General features: G+C 45.1%; 1 non-coding gene across 1 annotated transcript; it reads left to right on the top strand.

Annotated features, from left to right (window-relative positions):
- Nucleotides 1-16,520: 16,520 nt before the first annotated feature.
- Nucleotides 16,521-16,650, top strand: LOC135269826 (small nucleolar RNA SNORA33). Its single transcript, XR_010338076.1, has one exon. It is a non-coding gene; the product is annotated as a small nucleolar RNA SNORA33 (small nucleolar RNA).

The raw sequence follows: 16,650 nt of genomic DNA, 5'->3' as shown, positions 1-16,650 counted from the left end.
GTTTTTCTCCAAAATTGACAGTCATGCCAAGATACGGACACACACAAAATATTGCTACAATTGAACATATAAGGACTCAGTAGCCATAAGGGTACATTTCAAAACTTTTGGATGCTTTTGAAAAACAGTATTCTGGTCAGCCGGGCGCGGTGGCTCACGCCTGTAATCCCAGCACTTTGGGAGGCCGAGGCGGGTGGATCACGAGATCAAGAGATTGAGACCATCCTGGTCAACATGGTGAAACCCTGTCTCTACTAAAAATACAAAAAATTAGCTGGTCATGGTGGCGCGTGCCTGTAATCCCAGCTACTCAGGAGGCTGAGGCAGGAGAATTGCCTGAACCCAGGAGGCGGAGGTTGCGGTGAGCCGAGATCGCGCCATTGCACTCCAGCCTGGGTAACAAGAGCGAAACTCTGTCTCAAAAAAACAAAACAAAATAGTATTCTGGTTTTTTGCTACTTTGCCTCTTTTCATATGTAATATGCCTTTGTGCATAACTATCTTTGTTGGTTCAGCTTCTCAAACTGAGCAGTGGTTAATTGCAGGGTCTCTCAAGCTGTCTAAATGGACATTTGATGCCATAGCCAACATTCAAATAAGAATCCTTGGGAGACCGAGGTGGGAGCTTCGCTTGAGCCCAGGAGTTTGAGACCAGCCTGGGCAACATAGTGAGACCTCATCTCTGCTAGAAATTAAAAAAAAAAAAAATTATCCGGGCATGGTGGCATGTGCTTGTAGTCCCAGCTACTTGGGAGGCTGGGGCAGAAGGATTGCCTGCAGCCAAGAGGTCAAGGTTGCAGTGAACCATGATTACACCACTACACTACAGCCTGGGTGACATAGCAAGACTGTCTTTAAAAAAAAAACAGAGAAGGAAGAAAAATTAAGAAAAATTAAACAAAAAATATTTTCTTTTCTTTGACCAAAGAAGATCACATTTTTACCAGCTATAATTCATTCTTCTATGACCTGGGGCAACAGAAACCAATCTGATGGTGCTCCCCTGTGGGCAGTTTGTGAGTTCCCCTCCCCGTGCCCCACACCAGACAAAGACATCACAGGAAAAGAAATCTACGGAACATCATCCCCTGTGAACAGAGTGCAAAAATCTTCAAAAAATATTAGTAAAGGAAAACTAGCACTGAACACAGGTTCTAAAATCAATCAAACAAACAACAACAAAAAAGAAAAAACACCAGCAGCACACAAAAAGGGCTTTAAACCATGACTGAGTGGGATTTATCCCAGGATTGCAAGTGTGGATTGGCATATGAAAATCTATTAATATGCTATGCCACATTAATGAAATGAATGGGGAAAACCATTTGATCATCTTAATAGATGCAGATAAAGCATTTTACAGAATCCAACACCCTTTCATGATATAAACAATCACTCAGCATACTAAGAATAGAAGGGACATTCCTCACCGGGTGCGGTGGCTCACGCCTGTAATCCCAGCACTTTGGGAGGCCGAGGCGGGTGGATCATGAGGTCAAGAGATCGAGACCATCCTGGTCAACATGGTGAAACCCCGTCTCTACTAAAAATACAAAAAATTAGCTGGGCATGGTGGTGCGTGCCTGTAATCCCAGCTACTCAGGAGGCTGAGGCAGGAGAATTGCCTGAATCCAGGAGGCGGAGGTTGCGGTGAGCCGAGATTGTGCCATTGCACTCCAGCCTGGGTAACAAGAGCGAAACTCCAAAAAAAAAAAAAGAAGGGACATTCCTCAACCTGATGAAAGGCACTTATGAAAAACTCACAGTTAACACTATTATAGCTAATGATGAAAGACTGAAGTTTTCTCCCTAAGATCAGGAATAAAACAAAGATGTCTGTTGCTGTCACTTTTATTCAACCTTATACTGGCAGTTATAGCCAGAACAATTATGCAAGAAAAATAAATAGAAATCATCCAAACTTGAAAGGAAGAGGTAAAACCACCTATATTTGCATACGACATGATTTTGTATATAGGAAATCCCAAAGAATACACCAAAAAGACTATTAGAACTAAGAAATAGGTAAGGCAGGTAGCTCACACCTGTAATCCCAGCACTTTAGGAGGCCAAGGTGGGTGGATAACGAGATCAGGAGTTTGAGACCAGCCTGGATAACAAGCAAGACCCCATTTCTACAAAAAAAAATTTAAAAATTAGTTGGGCATAAAAAAAATTAGTTGGGCATAGTGGCGCACACCTGTAATCTCTGCTACTCTGGAGGCTGAGATAGGAGGATTGCTTGAACCCAAGAGGTGGAGGCTGCAGTGAGCTGAGATCATGCTTTTGCATTTCAACCTGGGTGACGGGGAGATCCTGTCTCAAAAAAACAAAAAAAGAAGAAAAAAAAGAACTAGTAATACAGTTATTCATATAGCATATTTTTGTCTTAAAATTATGTTGGGAAGTTTTTATTTCTATTCCAATAAAGACAGATGCATGAGAAGAAGCACTCCCTTTTCTCCTGTTCTCTTTTGCTGGATCAAGTCACATCTTCATGTGTTGTCTGAAATTGCTGCAGCTATTTTTTTTGTTTTGTTTACTTAGCCATGCATGAGCAATGCAGCTATTTTGAAACCCAAAATGAAAGCGTCATCAACCTGCTAAGGTCGGCAAGGCAGAAAGATGAACTCATTGGTGGACCTGGATCTGTGATGACCTCATCAAGGCTCTGAGCCAATCGTGAACACCTGGCCTCCAGACATCATTTTCTGTGAAATTATGGGTGTCCTTATTGTGTAAGCTATTTGGTTTGAGTATGTTCTGCCTAGCAGCTAGAAGCACCCAACTGATACCAATGCTTCCGGTGAAGGTTGTGATTAAAGCAGATAATGGTGTTAGCCGAAGTGCTGATTAAATTTCAGTGAGTACATAGCCAAATTATGGATCCAGTGGAAAGTATTCAAATAGATCAATGCTGCTTGGTGATGCTGGTGCCTGACATCATAAACATCTGTCCAGGCCATTATGATCATCTCTGAATGGTGCAGGACTGAAGCCCAACTCAGGATCTACACATCCTGCTTATAATAATGCCCTAACTTCCTTTGAAGATGAAACAAATTTCTCTGTGTTCTTTAAACTACTGTACAGAAAAACTTCCCCAGGAAACTCTTTGAACTCATATTTGTTTCTCATTAAAAAACAAAACAAAACAACAATTGGCTGGGTGTGGTGGTTCATGCCTGTAATCCCAGCACTTTCAGCAGCCCAGGTGGGCGGATTGCTTGAACCCAGGAGTTCAAGGCCAGCCTGGGCAACATGATGAAACACTGTTTCCACAAAAATACAAAAATTAGCTGGATGTGATGGCATATGCTTGTAGTCCCAGGTACAGGAGGGAGGCTACAGGAGGCTGAGGTGAGAGGATCACTTGAGCCCAGGAGCCAGAGGTTGCAGTGAGCTCAGATTTTGTCACTGCACTCCAGCCTGTGCAACAGAGTAAGACTGTCTCATAAAGATAAACAACTTAAAAACTGGCCGGGCATGGTGGCTTATATCTGTAATCCCAGCACTTTGGGAGGCTGAGGCGGGTGTATCATGAGGTCAGGAGTTCAAGTCCAGCTTGGCCAAGATGGCGGAACTCCGTCTCTACTAAAAATACAAAAAAATTAGCCAAGCGTGGTGGTGGGTGCCCGTAATGCCAGCTACTTGGGAGGCTGAGGCAGAGAATTGCTTGAACTAGGGAGGTAGAAGTTGCAGTGAGCCAAGATTGTGCCATCGCACTCCAGCCTAGGGGACAGAGTGAGACTTGGTCTCAAAAAAAAAAATACAAAAATTAGCCAGGCATGGTGGTGCACGCCTGTAGTCCCAGCTTCTCAAGTGGCTGAGGCAGGAGAATCACTTGAACCTGGGAGGCAGAGGTTGCAGTGAGCCAAGATCACGTCACTGCACTTTAGCCTGGGCGACAGGATGAGACTCTGTCTCAAAAAAAAAAAAAAAAATTTAAAAAGCTAAAAAAGGAGGCCGACCATGGTGGCTCATGCCTGTAATCCAAGCACTTTGGAGGCCAAGGTGGGTGGATCACCTGAGGTCGGGAGTTCAAGACCAGCCTGACCAACATGGTGAAACCCCGTCTTTAAAAAAAATTAAAAATGGCCTGGCGCGGTGGCTCTCGCCTGTAATCCTAGCACTTGGGAGGCTGAGGTGGGTGGATCACTTGAGGTCAGGAGTTCAAGACCAGTCTGGCCATCATGGTGAAACCCCATCTTAAAATATATATATATTTTTTAAAAAAATTAAAAATAAAAATAAATAAATAAATAATCTAAAAAATAATTAATACATTCATATAGTTTACAAGTCAAATCACCGAAAAAGGCAAACACTTGAAAGATTCACTCTCTTGGTGTGTGACATGTGTAGTCCCAGCTACTTGGGAGGCTGAGACAGAAGGACTGCTTGAGCCCAGGAGTTCAAGGCTGCAGTGAGCTGTGATCATGCCACTGCTCTCCAGCCTAAGCAACATAGTACAAGCCCATCTCAAAAAAAAAAAAAAGACTTGCTTTCACCTTATTTCTTATTTCACCCATCTGCTCTTATTTCCACTAGAACAAGTAACTGCTTTTTTTTATTGTTTTGTGTGTGTATCTTATGCAAATAAAACAGAAATGACATATGTTCTGGTACCATAATATACCCTCTGCTTTGTACTTTTCTTCTTATCCATTTAAAATCTATCTATCTTTAGGCTGGGCATGGTGGCTCACGCCTGTAATCCCAGCACTTTGGGAGGCCGAGGCGGGAGGATCACCTGAGGTCCGGAGTTTGAGACCAGCCTGACCAATACAGAGAGACCCTGTCTCTACTAAAACTACAAAATTAGCCAGGTGTGGCGGTGCATGCCAGTAATCCCAGCTACTTGGGAGGCTGAGGCAGGAGAATCGCTTGAACCTGGGAGGCAGAGGTGTGGTGAGCCATCATGCCATTGCACTCCAGCCTGGGCATCAAGAGCGAAACTCTGTCTCAAATAAATAAATAAATAAATAAATAAATAAATAAATAAATCCAATCTATCTTTATGTGTTACTCTCACAGCAGTATGAGAACTGTTTCCCATACAGCATGTTGCCAAACTTTGAGTTTTTATCCGTGGGATAGGTAAGACGGTGTTTCAGTGTAGCTTTAATCTATGCTTCTCTTTATTATTAATGAACTGGCCTTTCTCTTTGTGTTGCTAACTGGCCATTTGTATTCCCTTCCTGAGATCTGTTTATATTCTTTCTCCATTTTTCTATGGGGTTGTTAGTCTTTTTCTTAATGATTTCTAGGAGCTCTTTAAATATTAGGGAGATTATCCCTATGTTCATGACCTGAGCTTAATACTGTTGTCCAGTCTGACACTTGCTTTTTGATCATGCTGATAGTGATTTTTGCCTTGCTGATTTTCTTCACATTATTTTTATGTTTAGAAGTAGAACAGGGAGGAGGAGCCAGGAAGAAGACTGAGAAGAAACAGTTGATTAGGAAACCTAGAGAACTGTTCCAGGAAGGATGAAGCTGGGCGTAATGCCAGAGGCCGAAGTGGAAGGATTGCTTGAGGCCAGGAGTGAGCTGCCAGGCTGCAGTGAGCTATGATCACACCACTGCACTCCAGCCTGGGCCACAGGCCCATCTCTAAAAAAACCAAAAACATGGAGTAGTCAAATGACGCTAAAACACAAACAAAAACAGAGTAACATGAGACCACAGAAATGCACATCAGCTTTGGCAAAAGGGAGGCCACCAATCACCTTACCAGTGCTGTTTTAGGAGTGAGCTGGAGATGGGCTTTTGGTTGGAGTGAGTGAGTGAGGAAAAACAATGGAGACAGCAACAATGGAGAGCACTTAAACATTTTTTTGGCCGGGTGCGGTGGCTCATGCCTGTAATCCCAGCATTTTGGGAGGCCGAGGCAGGCGGATCATGAGGTCAGGAGATTGAGACCATCCTGGCCAACATGGTGAAACCCTGTGTCTACTGAAAATACAAAAATTAGCTGGGTGTGGTGGCGTATGCCTGTAATCCCAGCTACTCAGGAGGCTAAGGCAGGACAGGAGGTAGAGGTTGCAGTGAACCGAGATGGTGCCACTGCACTCCAGCCTGGCGACAAAGTGAGACTCTGACTCAAAAAAAAAAAAAAAAAAAAAAATTTGCGGCCCTGTGAGGTGGCTCATGCCTGTAATCCCAGTACTTTGGGAGGCCGAGGTGGGCAGATCACAAGGTCAGGAGTTCAAGATCAGCCTGATTAACATGGTGAAACCCTGTCTCTACTAAAAATACAAAAATTAGCTGGGCGTGGTGGCACTTGCCTATAATCCCAACTACTCAGGAGGCTGAGGCAGGAGAAACACTTGAACCCAGGAGGCGGAGGTTGCAGTGAGCTGAGAGCACTCCATTGTACCCCAGCCTAGGCAACAAGAGTAAAACTCCATCTCAGGAAAAAAAATAATAATAATGCAGTAGGGCAGAGAAATGTGGTGGTTAAGGTGGGGAAGCAGGGTCATGAGTTTTGTTTAATGGGAGCTACCATACTGGGGAGTGTTTGCATGCTGATATATATGGGGGAAATGATCAGTGGAGGGAGAGAAGCTGAGGATACAGAAGGCAGAGGGAATAATTTTAGGAGTGAGGCCCTTTGGAAGAGCAAGAGGGGTGAGATTCTGGCCCCGGAAGAGGACAGGCCTCTGGTGGGAAGGGGCGTATAGCTGGGAAATTGTTAGGTGTAGGAGCAGCCACACTTCACCTTGGTGAAATCATAGCTGACTGCAGCCTGGCGCGACCATAGCTCACTGCAGTCTTGTGCGAACACAGCTCCCTGCAGCCTAGTCTGAAAACGGGGGATTCCTGCCTGATTGCTTTTGTTTTTGTCATGAAGTATGTGGTGAAGGCAAGCTGAGAGGTTCTGAGGAGAAAAAAGCAGGAGAGAAATTAATGTGTTAGAATGTAAGAAAGAAAACATATCAGGGAAGGTTGCCACAGAGGGTTGAGTGCCTATTTGAGATTTTTGGTTGAGAATTTTCAAGCAGGCAGTGAACACAATCGTGTTCATTTCCAGCAGCGTTCAGATGAAGTGTAGAGTGGGAAGACCGTCCAGGTCGGGATGTTGCGATGCAAAAACAATGGGGAGAGGAGGGGTGAGGGATAGGGACATTTGCAAGGGAGTAATTACAATAATGAACTAGGAATCTGGGATGAATAAAGAGGAAGTAAAGACATGAGGGAAGATGGTTAGTAAGACGGAAGGAAGTGAAGGTCCCAACAAGACTGAAGAAATACTAGATTTCAGGCATGAGCCTAAGTGAGATGGAAGGATAAGAGCTAGGGATCAAGCCGGGTGAGGTGGCTCACGCCTGCAATCCCAGCACTTTGGGAGGCCAAGGCAGGTGGATCACCTGAGGTCAAGAGTTCAGGACCAGCCTGGCCAACATGGTGAAACTCTGTCTCTACTAAAACACAAAAATTAGCTGGGTGTGGTGGCGGGAGCCTGTAATCCCAGCTACTCGGGAGGCTGAGTCAGGAGAATCGCTTGAACCTCAGGGGGCAGACGTTGCAGTGAGCTGAGATGGAGCCACTTCACTCTAGCCTGGGCAGAATAGTGAAACTCCATCTCAAAAAAAAAAAAAAAAAAAAAAGAGAGAGAGAGAGAGAGGGATCAAAATATCAAATCAGAATGCTTAAAATAGAGATCCTGAAAATGGTGCATTATTGGTTTTGACAAGGTTAAGGGTATGACCACAGGAGCAGGTGGCTGAAGAGAAGAAATAGAAAGTTGCATTTGAGGAGGTCAGAATCTAAGATCCTAAGATGTTGGATAAATCATCCATTTGGGTGTTGAAACTAAAAAATGATGACAAGAATAGGATAGAGAGAAAGACAGCCAGATGCTAAAATCTTCAGTGAAAGACGAGAATAACTCAGAGATGAGTAGAAGTTGCCAAAAACAAAGGATATTGGGGGATAAATCGGAGGACACAAACTTCAAAGCCCCTGGTGTTTTTGAAATAGGAGGGAGAGGAAATCACTGAAAAGCAGCAATGAGGAGTAAGATGGACACTTACTTCCAGGCCCACAAAATCCTGGGTTTGACTCTCCTTGGCATAAATGGGGTCGTGTTTAAATCGAGATCTGGGGTGCAGTTCTCCCCTCTCAAACCACGTGGACTTAGCTGGGAGAGGACGTTGAGGTATTATGCTAGAAGGGAGGAAAGTCTTCATAGTGTGTTAATGTCTTGTACTGTTTTGTGTTGATGCTAAAATTCATTTCTGTTACTTCTTTTGGTTTGGCCTCATTAGAAACCACTTGTTTGAGTCGTTCGGCTTAGTTTTCCTTCTGCAGATTATTGAATCATTTAAATGGATTGTAGTTTTCTTTAACTTACTAATAATGGGATATCCCCATTCAGGACAGGCAGCCAGGGTCTTTCGGACCAGGGTGGAATACTAGGAATTGGAAGATGAATGTTTCATCCTGGTGGGCTGCAGCTAAAAGGCTGCCCTGTCATGACCCTCCAGTATCTGGGAGGGGGCAAGGAAGGGGTCTCCCCAAGTGCATGCATTGGGGAGCCCAGGAATTGGCTAAAGCAGTCCTCCTCATGTCTCTGTGGCAGCATGGAGGACTCCTCCAAGATCCAGCAAGTGGTGGGGCAGACCCATTCCCTCTCCAGGATGATCCACGGAGGCCTGCCAGGTGAGTTCCCCCAGGGAACCTGAGGCCTGCAGCCTCTGTCCCAGGCTTCCAGGAGAGGAAGACTTGTCTCCACTGTGATCCCTGTGTTCATGCTCAGTGGCATAAAAAAGAAAGTGCCATATGAATCTTGAGAGAAGGCACGACCTGAGGCCCCTCTAGATTGTTCACTTTGGCCGTTCCATGGTCCCTGTGAGGATGTGGCAAAAGGTAGAGAATGAAGAGTACATTCGGGCCAGCATCTTCCCATCCCCTGCACATCTGACTGGTCTTTAATGGAGCCTACAAACAAGCCGCACGCGGTGCCCAGAAGACCACACCTACCCCTCAGACACATCCCAGCACCCACAGGAGACTCAGTTCCCATTTTCAGATCTAACAGGTGTTAGGAACAGGAAGCATTGTGCAGTGGTGCTTCAGAACAATCCATGTAGATCCTTAAAAGAAGCAAGAAAGGGAGCTGATAACACTTTTTTCCTGAGAGAGATATGCTAGCCAGGCTACACAACCAGGATCCCAGGAGACATCTGGTCCAGATCTGGAAGTGACATGGTGTACCACTGTCGCAGGTATAACATGAATGCCTGCTGAATACATTTGACAACGCAAAGATAAGGCATCAAGCCAGGAGCTCTTCTGGTTAATAGAGACTACTCTGCTCCAGGATAGGCACAGCCAAGCCTAGCCCTAATAGTATTCCTGAGGGCCTTAATGGAACTGAATGCGTCCCACTTAAAAAAATAAACCAGAGGCCAGGTGCAGTGGCTCATGCCTATAATCCCAGAACTTTGGGAGGCCGAGGTGGGCAGATCACTCAAGGTTGGGAGTTCAAGACCAGCCTGACTAACACAGAGAAACCCCGTCTCTACTAAAAATACAAAATTAGCTGGGTGTGCTGGTGCATGCTTGTAATCCCAGCTACTCGGGAGGTTGAGGCAGGAGAATCGCTTGAACCCAGGAGGCAGAGGTTATGGTGAGCCGAGGTTGTGCCATTGTACTCCAGCCTGGGCAACGTGAGCAAAACTCTGTCTCAAAAACAAACAAACAAAAAAAAACAAACACCGCATGTTTTCACTCATAGGTGGGTGATGAACAATGAGAACACTTGGTCACAGGAAGAGAACAACACTCACTGGGCTAGGTGGGGGGTGGTGGAGGGGAGGGGAGGGAAGGGGAGGGGAGGGACAGTGCAGGGGTGGGGAGGATGGGGAAGGATAACACGATGGTTGAGGAGATGGAGACAGCAAACCACCATAGCATGTATATACCTATGCAACAATCCTGCAGGATGCAGGATGTGTACTTGAACCCCAGAGCCCAAAGCACAATTTAAAAAAAAGAAAAAAAAAATAGCCGGGCGCGGTGGCATGTGCCTATAGTCCCAACTACTTTGGAGACTGAGGCTGGAGGATCTCTTGAGTCCAGGAGTTCTGGGCTGTAGTGTGCTATGCCAATTGGGTGTCTGCACTAAGTTCAGCATCAATATGGTGACCTCCTGGGAGCAGGGGACCACCAGGTTGCCTAAGGAGGGGTGAACCGGCCCAGGTCAGAAATGGAGCAGGTCAAAACTCCCATGCTGATCAGTAGTGGGATCGCGCCTGTGAATAGCCACTGCACTCCAGCCTGGGCAACATAGCGAGACCCCGTTTCTATTAAAAAAAAAATTAAAGAGAAAAAAAATAAACCAGAGACTGGGCATGGTGTCTCACACCTCTAATCCCAGCACTTTGAAAGGCTGAGGCAGGCAGTTCATGAGGTCAGGAATTCGAGACCAGCCTGGCCAGTATGGTGAAACCCCATCTCTACTAAAAATACAAAAATTGGTGGGTTGTGGTGGCGCATGCCAATAGTCTCAGCTACTCAGGAGGCTGAGGCAGGAGAATCGCTTGAACCTGAGAGGCAGAGGTTGCGGTGAGCCAAGATCGTGCTACTGCACTCCAGCCTGGGCAACATAGTGAGACTCTGTCTCAAAATAAATAAAATAAAATAAAATAAGAAAATAAGAAAACAATCTCAAGGAACACAACTGGGGTGATAAAACATGCCATCTTAATGGAGATAGAGGACATTTCTATCCATTTCTTCCCAATCTAGTGCTTCTGGGCAGAACCAAAGACTGGCAAAATCTAGAATTTATACACTAGGAAAATCTTAAGACAATGTTCTGGCTCTAAGAATAAATAAAAATAGATTTTAAAATAAGCAGTTTGTGTTCTTCTGCTTTACTTAGACATAGATTTAAATGGTAGAAATCATGTACTTAACCCAGTTAGGAAAATTATATATCCTGAGGAGTTTTTCTGGGTGGGGGAGGATGGACTGGGTTTACGATAATTCATAATATTTGCAAGCAACCTGCCAGGGGAAGGACGCTGAAAGATCATGGCCCATCAAGGCCTTAGCTCATGCTGTTTTGCTTGCAAATTGCAAAACTTTCCTGTTAATTTGCTGGGCAACTTCTGCACACATGTTTACAATCTGATTAAAGAATCAGCCCTTGCAACGATGTTATTAAACACCCACATACACAATGCTGCCATAGTAACGATAAGGTGCCTTCCGGGCCAGGTGCAGTGGCTCACGCCTGTAGTCCCAGCACTTTGGGAGACTGAGGAGGGAGGATCCTTTGAGCCTAGGAGTTCGAGATAAGCCTAAGCAATATAGTGAGATTCAGTCTCTACAAAAAAATGAAAAATCAGCCGGGCATGGTGGTGCTCTTGTAGTTCCAGCTACTCAGGAGGCTAAGGTAGGAGGATCACTTGAGCCTGGGAGGTTGAGTCTGCAGTGAGCTGTGATTGCACCTTGGGGGCAACAGAGCAACACCTTGTCTCAAAAAAAAAAAGTGTCTCTGGAGCTGGAAACTTTGAAGTTCAGTTACCCCAGCAACTGGGGAGGGTCATGAAGACTCTGGGAAAGATACTACTGTTCCCATGCACATTGGCAGGAGAGAAGAAAACGTCCAGCAGATACCGTGTTCATAAAGATTGGCCTGACCCCAGGTGCAGTGGCTCGTGCCTATAATCCCAGCACTTTGGGAGGCCGAAGGCAGGTGGATCACCCGAGGTTGAGAGTTCAAGACCAGCCTGACCAACATGGAGAAACCTAGTCGCTACTAAAAATACAAAATTATCCAGGTGTGGTGACGCATACCTGTAATCCCAGCTACTCAGGAGGCTGAGGCAGGAGAATCACTTGAACCCAGGAGGTGGAGGTTGCGGTGAGCCAAGATCAAGCCATTGCACTCCAGCCTGGGCAACAAGAGCAAAACTCTGTCTCAAAAAAAAAAAAAGATTGGCCTGACCCTAGCTGTCCTTGTGGCAAACAGTCACACCCAAGACACTCGGCTCTCTCTGGCTCTGATTTGTTTCTGTAACCATGCCAAGAAGCCAAGGACAATCAACCAAGCAAGGCTGTGAGGATCTGCAAACTATTGAAGCCCTCAGATTTCCTACTTAAAAGGTAAGTAACTGGGCATGTTGGCACACACTTATAGTACCAGCTACTTGAGAGGCTGAGGTGGGAGGATGCCCTGAGTCTAGGAGTTTGAGGCTGCAGTGAACTGATTGTGCCACTATACTCCAGCCTGGGCAACAGAGCAAGAACCCCTCTCAAAATAAAAATTAAAATTAAATAAAATAAAAGTAAGAACTTGGAAGTGATAGCGTATCCCAGTCCAGAAATAGGTGAGATGTCAAAAGAATCTTATCTGGGCTGTTGTATGAGTCAGGATCCAACTAGGACCATAAAAACCATACCAGTTATTACAGCAGAGGGAATTTTTCATAAGGACTGCAAAAGTAAAAGAGAAATCCCAAGGAACACAGAGGCAGCAATCAAAGGATGAAGTTACCACCCCAGAGCGGTGCAAGTTCACGAAAGAAAAAGGTGGGAGTTACTGGAACCTAGAAGCTTGGAGGAGCCCTGCAGAGGTGGAATTCAGACTTCAGAGCCCAGAGCTGCATGTGATTACAGGCGCGAGCCACCGTGCCCAGCCAAGGCTGGTTCTGAGAATGGGAAAAAGTTGGAAACTTGAACCAAGTGGGGCTGCCAGATTAAAGAGCTGTTGCCACCCTGACAGGGGCACAAGAAGCAAACTGCAAGAAGCAAATCTCCCAGGCTGGGCGTGGTGGCTCACGCCTGTAATCCCAGCAATTTGGAAGGCCGAGGCCTGCGGATCACCTGAGGTTGGGGGTTCGAGACCACCCTGACCAACATGGAGAAAACCCATCTCTACTAAAAATACAAAAGTAGCCAGGTGTGGTGGCGCATGCCTGTAGTACCAGCTACTCAGGAGGCTGAGGCAGGAGAATTGCTTGAACCCGGGAGGCGGAGGTTGTGGTGAGCCTAGATCAAGCCACTGCACGCCAGCCTGGGCAACAAGAGCTAAACTCTGTCTCAAAAAAAAAAAAAAAAAAAAGAAAAGAAAGAAAAAGGAAAAAAAAGAAGAACAAGAAAAAAAAAAGCAGCAGCAAATCCCTGCTCCCTCCTCATCTTGCAGGCTTCCTCTAGCACCCTCTATTGGTGGAGCCCAGCGAAGTGCCAGCTGGCAAAGCAGATAGTGGTTTGCAGAACCTCAGCCCCAGCGCCATAGAAAACACAAATGCAGGGTTCTAGCTTGGAGCTATTACAAATAATGCTGTTATGAGTGCTCTCATGTATATCTTTTGACAACGTGTGGACCCATTTTTGTTGGTAGGTGTGTTTTTTTTTGTTTGTTTTTTGTTTTGTTTTGTTTTTTGAGACAGAATCTTGCTCTGTCACCCAGGCTGGAGTGCAGTGGCATGATCTCGGCTCACTGCAACCTCCGCCTCCCAGATTCAAGCAATTCTCCTGCCTCAGCCTCCCGAGTAGCTGGGATTACAGGCATGCACCACAATGCCTGGCTAATTTTTTGTATTTTTAGTAGAGACGGGGTTTCTCCATGTTGGCCAGGCTGGTCTCGAATTCCTGACCTCAGGTGATCCACCCACCTCAGCCTCCCAAAATGCTGTGATTACAGGCGTGAGCCACTGGGCCCAGCCCTAGGCATGTTTATACTCTGGATTTTCTGAACATGGTATAACTATAAACTTCAGTTAAAAAAAAAAAAAAAAAAGGCCGGGTGCGGTGGCTCAAGCCTGTAATCCCAGCACTTTGGGAGGCCGAGGCGGGTGGATCACGAGGTCAAGAGATCAAGACCATCCTGGTCAACATGGTGAAACCCCGTCTCTACTAATACAAAAAATTAGCTGGGCATGGTGGCGCGTGCCTGTAATCCCAGCTACTCAGGAGGCTGAGGCATGAGAAGTGCCTGAACCCAGGAGGCAGAGGTTGCCGTGAGCCGAGATCGCGCCATTGCACTCCAGCCTGGGTAACAAGAGCGAAACTCCGTCTCAAAAAAAAAAAAAAAAAAACCCTCTGGATTTAACAGATAACAGATATTAACCATTCTGGTGAGTGTGTTGTAGTATCTCAAGATTCCAATTTGCAATTTTCTAATAACTAATGAAGTTGAGCACGTTCGGCCATTTGGATATCCTCTTTAGAAAGGTGCCTGACCAAGGCTAGGTGCAGTGGCTCATGCCTGTAATCCCTGCACTTTGGGAGACTGAGGCAGGAGGATCCCTTGAGCCCAGGAGGTCGAGGTTGCAGTGAGCTATGATGCCATTCAACCTGGGTGACAGAGAGAGACCCTGTCTCTTACAAAAAAAAAAAAGTGTGTTTCTAACCCATTTAGCCATTTAATACTGAATTATCAGTCCCTGTCTTATTGCTCTATGGGGATTTTTAATATATTCTTGATAGAAGCACCTTTAAATATGTGAATTATATGGCAAATAATATCTTCTCCCAGTCTGTGAACCTGTCTTTTTCACTCTCTCAATGGTATCTTGTGATGAATAGGTGCTCCTAACTTTATGTAGTACAATTTATCACTTTTTATTTTTTGAGACGGAGTTTCTCTCTTATTGCCCAGGCTGGAGTGCAATGGCATATCTTGGCTTACCACAACCTCTGCCTCTCAGGTTCCAGCTAGTCTCCTGCCTCAGCCTCCCGAGTAGCCGAGATTACAGATGTGCCAACATCCGGGCTAATTTTTGTATTTTTAGTATTTTAATAGAGATGGGGTTTCACTATATTGGCCAGGCTGGTCTTGAACTCCTGACCTCGTGATCTACCCGCCTCAGCCTCCCAAAGTTCTGGGATTACAAGTGTGAGCCACTGCTGGCCCAACTTTCCATTTTGAATGGTCCCTAGGCGTTGTTTCCTGTCCCCAGGTGTAGCCTGTTAAGACCCAGGCCTTGGACATCAGGAATTTGCAGATATCACAAAGGCAGCACTGACTTGAGTGCTGCTTACCATTTCTGATTACGTGCTTCTTTACTCTTGTTTTTTTATTTCTCTTTTTTGTTTTTATTTTATGTGCTTCCTTATTCTTTCTCTTATTCTTTTCCCTTACTTTTCTGCCAGCCCAGCAACACATTTATAAATATGTTTTTATGATTTTAGCCATCATTTTGAGAGTTCTGTACCAGGAGAGTTTCTCTGCACATCTAGTCTGCCATAGTGTCAGAAATGGGTGTTGGCTTGGGTCTTTGTTACAAGCAGGTTTTTTTTTTTAAGGCTAGTCAAGTGAAACAGTGGGAGTGGAGAAGGAACAGAGAAATCTGTAACTGGTTGTGATCAATTAGTTGTAAACACCATGGACCAGCCACAAGCAGGTTTTTAAAGGCAAAAAAGGGAACAAGGAGTGGGCTGATACAAAGTTGTTTGTCAGGAATTCTCACTAGTTCACAGAAATAGCATTGATTAATGATTGGCTGTACATTGTTGAGATACAGAGTGTGGGTTATAGAGGAGCAGAAGTGGCAGGAAATGGAAGAACAAATCTTAGAGGAGTCGATTTGGGGAGATTTTAAGCTTTCTAAAAAGCCAATTAAGTTTTACATTTTTATCAGCAAAATCATGCTAACAAGAAACAAACAGAGGGATCAAACTTTTTTTTTTTAAAGGGGTGTCAAAAAAATTTCCAGACTGGGCACAGTGGCTCACACCTGTCATCCCAACACTTTGGGAGGCCAAGGCAGGTGGATCATCTGAGGTCAGGAGTTCGAGACCAGCCTGACCAACAAAGAGAAACCCTGTCTCTACTGAAAATACAAGATTAGCCAGGGGTGGTGACCTGTAATCCCAGCTATCTGGGAGGCTGAGGCAGGAGAATTGCTTGAACCCGGGAGGCGGGGGTTGCAGTGAGCCGAGATCATGCCGTTGTACTCCAGCCTAGGAAACAGAGCAAAACTCCATCTCAAAAAAAAAAAAAAAAAAAATTCCCAGACACAGGATCCAAAAGAGATAAAGGAAAAATCCCCCAGCCCCAAATACAGCCTGAGTATTGGCTTGTAAACAGAAAAAACCAAACTCTGTGAAATATATTAAAGAGGTTTATTCTGAGCCGATATAAGTGACCATGGCCAGAGAAATAGTCTCAAGAGGTCCTGAGAAAGTGTGACTGAGGAGTAGGTTACACTTTGGTTTTATACATTTTAGAGAGACAGGAGTTACAGGCAAAGACATAAATCAACACACGAAAGGCATACATTGGTTTGGCCTGAAAAGTTGAGACATCTCGAAGTGGGAGCTTGCAAGTCATAGATGGGTTTTGGAAATTATTTAGTTGGGCTGGGTGCAGTGGTTCATGCCTGTAATCCCAGCACTTTGGGAGGCTGAGGCGGGCAGATCACCTGAGGTCGGGAGTTCAAGACCAGCCTGACCAACATGGAGAAACCGCATCTCTATTAAAAAAAAAATTATTTAGTTGATGGTTAAGAGAGTTAGGCAATTGCTTAAAGACTTGAAGTCGGTAGAAAAGAATGCTTAAGCCAGCCAATGAATCTGCCTACCTCATTGTGTTTGTGCAGACATACTTTAAAAACTGGCAATAGTAAAGCCATGTTACAAGCCTTAAGGACATGGAAGTCATTAAGGTCCCTGAAAATGGCTATAACA

The sequence above is a fragment of the Aotus nancymaae genome, unplaced genomic scaffold (genome assembly GCF_030222135.1).
Source record: "Aotus nancymaae isolate 86718 unplaced genomic scaffold, 86718_ANA_hifiasm-v0.15.2.pri h1tg000057l, whole genome shotgun sequence".
In the NCBI taxonomy this organism is placed as follows: Eukaryota; Metazoa; Chordata; class Mammalia; order Primates; family Aotidae; genus Aotus; species Aotus nancymaae.
This window is presented reverse-complemented; position numbering and strand designations above follow the sequence as displayed.